We start from the raw sequence: 8,936 nt of genomic DNA on the forward strand, positions 1-8,936 counted from the left end.
CTAACACTATTAATTGCAGAGAAGATGCTGATCTGCATTGGTAGAGGGAGTTTCCTCATCTGGGAATTCTGTATAGTCCCTTTCCCATTTTATTTCTTTCCCCAGAATCTAGCTCAGTGCCTGGTACATAGGGGCACTTAATAAGTGTTTGTTGATTGAATTAGAATTAGAAAGAACCCCCAAAGTTTTTTCATCCAGCATTCTCATTTTACAAAGGAGGAAATTGAGACTCAAATCAGTGAAGGTACTTTCCTAAAGTACAATCTGATATAAAACTGTTACTACCATCTAAAATGCATACTTCTGGACTCTTGACCATTCCGCCTTTTGAAATTCTGTCCCTGTAACATTATTCCTGAAGACACTTTCAATGAAAGTATATAAGATGATTGGATATCTCAATACCTTTATTCATTTAGAAATGAAGTACCTTCTGAAAGAGATCCCAAAATGAAGACTCCCAGTATTATAGCCACATCCCATGGCTCCCAGGTCAAGGAAAAAATATTGCAAGCAGCCAGAAAAAAAAACCAAACAATTCAAATATCATGAAACCACAGTCAGGATAACACAAGATTTGGCAGCTTCTACATTTAAAAATCAGAGGGCTTGGAATATGATATTCTGGGGGCAAAGAAGCTAGGATTACAACCAAGAATCACTTACCCAGCAAAACTGAGTATAATCCTTCAGGGGAGAAAATGGATATTGAATGAAATAGAGGATTTTCAAATATTCCTGATGAAAAGACCAGAGCTTAATAGAGAAATTGATTTTCAAATACAAGACCTGAGAGAAAGCATAAAAGAGTAAACAAGAAAGAGAACTCATAAGGGATTCAATAAGATTAAACTATTTATGTTCCTATATGGGAAGATGGTAGTTGTAACTCCTAAGAACTTTATCATTATTAGGGCAGTTAGAAGGAGTATACATAAACAATGGGTATGGTGTAAGTTGACTATGATGAGAAGATATTTAAAATAATAAAATTAAGGGGCAAGAAAGGGAGATGCCTATGATGGGATGATATCTAAAAAAATAAAATTAAGGGGTGAGAAAGAGGGATGCACTGGGAAAAGGAGAAAGGGAAAGGCAGAATAGGGTAATTTATCTCACATAAAAAAGGCACGAAAGAGCTTTTACAGTGGAAGGGAAAATGTGGGGGGGTTGCAGGTGATGCTTGAACATTATCCTCATTGGAACTGGCTCAAAGAGAGAATAACATTCTCATTTGGGTATAGAAATCTATCTTACTCTAGAAAGAAGTAGAAGGGGAAAGGGAAAAGAGAAGGGGGGAACTGATAGATTTGGGAGGTGGTGGTCAGAACCAAAATATTTTTGAGGAAGGACAAGGTGAAAGGAGAGAGAGAGAAGGATGAAAAGGGGAAAATAGGATAGAGGGACAGAATAGTTAGGAAAAAATTACAACAAATATCTCTGATAAGGGCCTCATTTCTCAAATATATAGAGAACTGAATCAAATTTATAAGAATATGTCATTCCCCAATTAATAAATGATTAAAGGATATGAACAGTTTTCAGATGAAGAAATAAAAAGAAAAAATGCTCCACATCACTACTGATTAGAGAAATGCAAATTAAAACAATTCTGAGGTACTACCTCAACAACTATGAGATTTGATAGTAAGACAAAAAGGAAAATGACAAATGTTGGAGAAGACGTCAGAAACTTGGGACACTAAAGCGCTGTTGGAGTTGTGAACTTGTCCGACCATTCTGAGAACAATTTGGGACTATGCTCAAAAGGCTATAAAACCATTCATAATCTTCAACTGACGTTGGCAGTATACTTTCCAGAGCTGTCCACATAGATAATGAAATTGACACATGCATTGCCAGAGCTGCCTCTGTTGTCTGGGAGGCTCCAAAAGAAAGTGGGAGAAAAGAGGTATTAGGCTGCCTGCCAAAATGAAGGTCTACAGAGCCATTGTGTGGATCTCACTTTTGTATGCTTGTGAGACCTGGGTAGTCTACCAGTGCCGTGCCAGAAAATTGAACCACTTCCATTTAAATCATCTTAGGAAGATTCTGAAGATTACCTGGCAAGATACAGTACTGGACACTGAGGTTCTTTCTCAAGCTGAACTGCCAAGCATTCAAACTCTACTGCAGAGAGTGCAACTCCAATGGGCTGGTCACATTGTTTGAATGCCAAATGTACATTTATTTAAAAGACTATTTTAAAGAAAACTCCCACAAGGCAAACACTCACATGGAGGTCATAAAAAGTGATACAAGGACACTCTCAAGGTCTCTCTGAAGAACTTTGGTATTGATTGTAAGACATAGGAGATACTGGCACAGCGTCCACCATGGTGTACCCGAATCAAAAGAAGGTGCTGTGCTCTATGAACAAAGCAGAATCACAATAGAACAAAGGAAACACAAGATGTGCAAATCTAGAGACATCTCCATCCCAAATGTTCAAATGGACTATTTATGCCTGACCTGTGGTAGAGTCTTCCAAGCTTTTATTGGACTGATGGGCCATAGTCAAACACATCAAACATTGATCCTAACAGAGTAATGTAATTTTGGTCCTCTTTGAGTACAAAGGATGAACAACCCTTTGACCCAGCAATACCATTACTAGGTCTGTATCCCAAAAAGATTTAAAAAAAAAGGAAAAGATCCATATATACAAAAGTATTTATAGCAGCCCTTTTTTGAGGTGGCAAAGAATTGGAAATTGAGGGGATGCATATCAGTTGGGGAATGGTGGAACGAGTTGTGCTATATGATGTTGATGGAATACTATTGTAAGAAATGACAAGTAGAATGCTTTCAGAAAAACCTGGGAAGACTTACATGAACTGATGCAAAGTGAAGTGAGTGGAACCAGGAGAACATTATACACAGTAACAGAATTTTGTATAATGATTGACTATGGATGACTTAACTATTCTCAGCAATACAATGATCCAAGACAATTTCAAAGGACTTATAATGAAAAATGCTATCCACCTCCAGGGAAAAAAATGATGGAGTTTGAATGCAGATCAAAACATACTTAAAAAAAAACACTTAATTTTTCTCGGGTTTTTTTTTTGGTCTGTGTGTGTTTTTTTTTTTTACATGATGAATATGGAAATATGTTTTTCATGACTGCACATGTATAACCTATATCAAATTGCTTGCCTTCTCAAGAAGAGGTGCAGGGAGGGAGAGAGAGAATTTGGAACTCAAAATTTAAAAAAAAATGTTAAAATTGTTTTATATGTAATTGAAAAAATTTTTTTAAAAAAGAAACATTCATTTTATGGTTTTGCAGAACATTAGATATAAAAGAATAGTAGCAAGACGGTGACTTGCCTCTGGATACTTTCTTTCTGAAATTCATCAAAAAAGATAAGAACAAGAGGACAGTATTAATAGTAGTAGTAACGGAAGTAATAGTGTAGCGGGAAGGAATTGGTCCACCAAGCAATTGATTTCTCCCTTCAGCCCAGTTAGTGAAATCAAAGAGGGAGACTGGTAACAGAGATGAGCTATCAATATGTCTACATTGGTTACCTCTTTAAAAAGTATGAAGAAGTTCTTCCTGATGGAATGAAAAGAGTAACTTGCTATTGACTGTCTGAAGACTGACCATGCTACGCTCCCAGTGACCCTTAAAAAGCAAGCCTATTGGCTCTTAAGGGCAGCTAGGGGGTGCAGTAGATAGATTGCTGGACCTGGAGTCATGAAGGCATGAGATCATATCTATTTTCAGATACTTACTAGCTGTATGACCCTGGGCAAGTCACTTAATTGATTTGCCTCAGTTTCCTTGTCTGTAAAATGTGGAAAACAATAGCACCAGCCTTAGATACTTACTAGCTGTGTGACCCTGGACAGGTCACTTCACCCTGTTTGCCTAATTTCCTGTTCAGCGAGCTGAGAAGGAAATGACAAACCGCTCCAGTATCTTTGTCAAGAAAACCCCAAAAGGGGTCACAAAGAGTTGGACGTGACTGAAAAATAACTGAACAACAGCGCTGGCTCCGAAGAAGGAAGAAAGCAGTTTTGTGGAGTTGATCTACTGCCTCCTCTGGAGGGCCATGGCAGGGTTGGGGTCGGAGGGGATTTCTCTCTCCTTTTTCCATGTCAGCCATGATGAGAGCTACTCACCCAATAGAGGGCAACCAAACCCAATAGAGTCAGAAAGAGTAGAGGGGTTAGAGAAGTAGCTTCAAGGTTGTGTAACTGCTGGCAGTAGAGAAGAGTGCTAATTGTAGATTCAAGGGAAAATTAATCCTTGTGTTTGCAACTCTGATTGAAGAAAGCAGCAGTCCCTGGGGGGTCACTTGAGCAACCCGTCCAGCAAATGCTGCACCCAGTAGGAAGCAGCATAAAGACACAAAGAAAGGCGGAAGGATGCCGGAGGCCTGCAATACAAGCAATATCACTCAGCTTGACCATGTCTGTTCCCTACATGTGTGCCTCAGTACCAGTGCTCTTTAAGTATGTGCCTACTCTTTCCAGTGATGCTATGTAAATATGTGGACAAGTGTGTCCCAGGTTTATGGGGGAATTGTTTATAGCTCCTGTAGTTATTATGCTCCCTTAGTATGTGGATTTGCTTTGTGTTAATTGTGTCTTATTAAAAAGTAAACACAACAGTAGGGACACAACAGTAGGGTCTCATAGATCTTAGTTTTAGGAGTGCAGATCCACAGTATTGTGAACCCCTGAGAACCTAATTTGCAAACTTTTAGTTCCAAGTTGGGGAGGTAGTCATGGAGGGGGTGGGGGGAAGTGCCATAAAGCAGGAGTAGTAATAAAGATGAACACTTCTCTGCCAAAAAGAAGGAAAAGGATTGATAGATGTTCTTAAAGCACATGATAAACAGGTTAAAAACTTAAAGAAACACTTCTGAAACAAATATTTTATAGAGAAAAAAAAGACTGACCATAGGTAGATGCTACTGGATTTCTCAAATGTAACCAAAAGTGTTGTATGTGATCTCCAAATGGAGCCTATTAAAACAATTCCAAGAGTAGAACTAAAAGGACCTCAATGGGCATTGTCCACATGAATCCAGCTAATAATATAGGACAAAGAAGTGTCAGATAACAAAGCTGAGTCATGCAGTTTAGACCCAGGTCATTACTATTAGCAATTAAAGACAGATCTTCTTCTTCTTTTTTTTTTTTTGTGAGGCAATTGGGGGTAAGTGACTTGCCCAGGGTCACACAGCTAATAAGTGTCAAGCATCTGGAGTCAGGTTTGAACTCAGGTCTTCTTGAATCCAGGGCTGGTGCTCTGTCCACTATGCTCTCTAGCTGCTCCAAGAAAGGTCTTTCTTAGGGAGACTAGATTTGTAGATGGATGTAGATTTTGCAATAAAATGGCAGAAACTGCAATATGTCAATTTCAAATATTAATTATTAAATATGAATGAAGGAAAAAGTACTTATTAAATGCTAATTATGTGCCAAGTATTGTGCTAAGAATGCAAATGCAAAAAGCAAAAACAGTTTCTGCCTTCAAGGTGCTTATACAAAAACATATCCAAGGTGCTTATAAAACATACAAAAGCAAGAGGTAGGGATGTGGGAAGGAAAGAGCAAGCTGATCTAGGTAGTTATAGGGTTGGTAGGTGGAGCCATACACACGCCTTCCAGGAACAATGGCGGCTAATTTCATCATACTTCCAGAACTTGAAAGGGGCAGGAGTGGTGTTAGAGGAAAGCATAGTTATGCATGGTGAGGTTATGGAGGACTGAGAAAGATGCAACCAGTTTGCAAGAATTATTACTCAAAAGCTCCTTTTAAATTTTGTTTTATTTTTTCTTGAACATAAATGCCAAAAAGAAAGAGCATTTCAATACACACATGAAGATACAAAAAGAGGATAAAAAACTGTGACTCTCCATTTCATGCCACTATTTTTTTTAAAAAAGGATGTAATTCCACACATTATTTTCAAAATTATCATGTTCATCTGTGCTTCCTTCTATTCCATTTTGTGAATTTAAAAAATGTTTCAATGACCCTCTTTTTGGGGGCATCATTATAGAATTTTAGCAGCACTGAGCATATAGCTCCTTCTACTCTAACTCTAATAGAATTACCTTTCAAGGCTTCTCTGGATTCTTGTTTGTATTTCAAAGTTCCTATTCAGCTCTGGTCTTTTCATCAGAAATGCTTGGAAGTCCTTTTTTCCATTAAAAATCTATTCCCCAACCTTCACTTCTCCTAGGATTATACTCAGCTTTTAAGGGTAGGTTATTCAGAGTTGTGAGAGAATTGTGTGCCAAACTGACTCCATCTTGTAAAACTGACTCCATTTTGAGACTTTCGTGTTCCTGTAAATTCCACCGGCTTGCTAATCATGGGAATTAAGTGACAGCCTGTTTTACAACTGGGCAAGTCTACCTGCTTGCTCATCCCCTTTTCAACTCCTGACACTCACTCAACTCCACCCTCCCCCAACTGGTAAAATACCTAATCTTTCCTCCAATTAGAAATTAAATTACCTAATCTTATATCCAGGTTTGTATCCTATTAATTGTTTCCTTTTAATCCATAAGCCTGTCTCCCCCTGCAATTGGGGTCCAATGCCAAGCTGAGGAGGCCTGGTCCTGATTTGTTACACAATTGGCATGCGTTGATTAATAAGTAGATCCGCTCAGAAGTTCAAACCTTTGTTTCCTCAATTATTCCAGATTTCACTTATCACAGTTTTTGGAGAGCTAAGCCAGGTTGAAGAGGTCAGACTCTCCATTGATTTCAAACTCTTCCAAGCTAAGGTAAGCCCCTATATTGTTGGAGCAGGTATTTCCCAAAAAGTCCCTTTGAGGGAACAGGTAAGCCTCCACTTAAGTTAGAGAAGAGTGTACTATGTATCTCAAATAACCACATTGACCAGTGACTGACAAACTGGTAGTAGAAGCTATTGAATTGTGTCCAATTTGGTTTAAAACTGCAAGAGATTCAGTTTATAACCTATTTTGGCCTCAATTTGGCACTTTAGATCATTAAAGAAATTGAGATTGGTCTACAATATATAAAAATTCAGGTGGGTCTGATGCAGTTTGGGTTTGCTGGGAACCCTAAAATATCAGGGTGGATTCTGCCTGGAAAGAATTCAAGCACTCAAACTGTCTTCCAGTCAAAGTGGCAGATTTATTGTAGTGCCAATAGTGTGGGTAAGATTCCTAGTGAATCTGCAACTTGAGGGTAAGACTGATACTTATATACAGAAAAAGGAGCAGTGAAAAGATCTGGATGGGATTAAGGAGTGGTAAATAGCCTGGGGTAGGCCAGGTGCAATAGTGAAAGGAATAAAGTAGTCTGAGGTGGATCAAGAACAACTGTGAAAGGACTGTCAAGTATCTAGGTGAGCTGGTATGGACCAGATGCCTTGGGTGAGAGCCAGTGATCTGGGCTGCTGAAATGCATGGGAAAATTCAGGGACTAGGCTGCTTTCAAAGACATGGTCTTTTCCTTTTAGGGATCCAGGTCCCATCACCCCATCAAGTCCCAAATTTGACTTGAAGGAACTTTCAATTACTACAAGTTTTAGGAAATTATGTACCTTAACCTTTTCTATCTTATTCTATTGTCTGTATTTTTGTGTCTTTGTAAAATGCTCAGAAAAATCTTTGTTTTGTGTTGTGTTTAGTGTTATTTGTAGATTCTGCTATCTTAGAAGATTTCTAAGGGGAGAATGCAGCCAGCCAGAAAGATTGCTGAAAAGCTACAGCCAAAGAGTTTAGAATGCTAAGGAAGATTAATGAAGTTTCATAGTTTCATAGTTGAAACAGTTCTCCCAGCTTTCTGTACTCTGATGCTAAACTTTCTGTGCTAGTAAGCAGGACCAACTCCCATTTTAGGCTTTCAGTTAGGGATTAGGTTAAAAAAAAAAAAAAGAAAAAACCTTGCAAGACACTTTCTTTTCTTTCTGTCACTTCAGACAGGTTTGGGGTTACAGAGGTAAAGTCACATAATGAAAGAAAGAAAACTTTGTCCTGATTTGTAAAAATTTGTAGCATTATAAATTAATTAGAGATCAAATTTATAACTATAAATAATCTTTACTGTAAGTTTCCTAATTATAGTAACTACTAAAAATATCTTAGTAGATTTTGGAGGTTTGCAGATTAAGTTTAAGTACCTCTCTCCCCTTTCTTGAGGGAAGAATTTGGAGTTGGGAAAGAGAAGGGTGAATTCCATTGAGATAAGTAGATCTGAGGCGAGTACAGAAAAAGGAACTCATCCTTAGGTGGAAGAGGAAGAGGAGGAGGAGGAAGACTTAAACTTTTTAAATCATTAATAAGGAACTTCTCTTTGTCCTATCTGATAAGGTACTTAGCAGAAGCTTAACAAATGCTGAATTATCTTAGTGAGTGTCAGGGTAATATTCTGTAGAATTTGTCTTAAGGAAAAATAAGAGGAAGATTTTGAGAGTGAAAGTTACAGAAAGTTATCACTCTTTCTTGGAGATTGATAGAGTTGTTTTTGTGCAAGGAAGGAAAACAGTTTCACCGATTAGAAAAAAAAATGTATCTATTGCTTAAGAACTGCCCATTATTAACTCTTTCCTGACCATGAAAAGAGAAAAGCTTGTTTAGATCAGGAAACAACTCAAAAATAAGTGAAATTTAATTAAGTATGGAAAGGGAGATTTATAACAAAGAGGGGCTCCTGAGGAGGAACTGACAAATCCCACCCCTAGTCATTTGGGACCATTTATCCCACCCCTACAATCACCAGGACCCCAAATCTGGATGGGTGGGGGAAGTGACCAGGAACTAGCAATGTCTAAATCGGATGCAAGGTCACCAAAGGACCTAAAATGGTAGCTGTATTGCAATTAATCAGGGCTGTTTAAAAATTTTGTGTTAAATTGTAAAGGAGAAATACAGTGAATAAAGATTAGTTTTTTAGATAGTCTCAGATTGAGACTATCACTGAGAAATACATT

Source organism: Phascolarctos cinereus, unplaced genomic scaffold (genome assembly GCF_003287225.1).
Source record: "Phascolarctos cinereus isolate Bilbo 61053 unplaced genomic scaffold, phaCin_HiC Scaffold_4;HRSCAF=312, whole genome shotgun sequence".
Lineage (NCBI taxonomy): Eukaryota > Metazoa > Chordata > Mammalia > Diprotodontia > Phascolarctidae > Phascolarctos > Phascolarctos cinereus.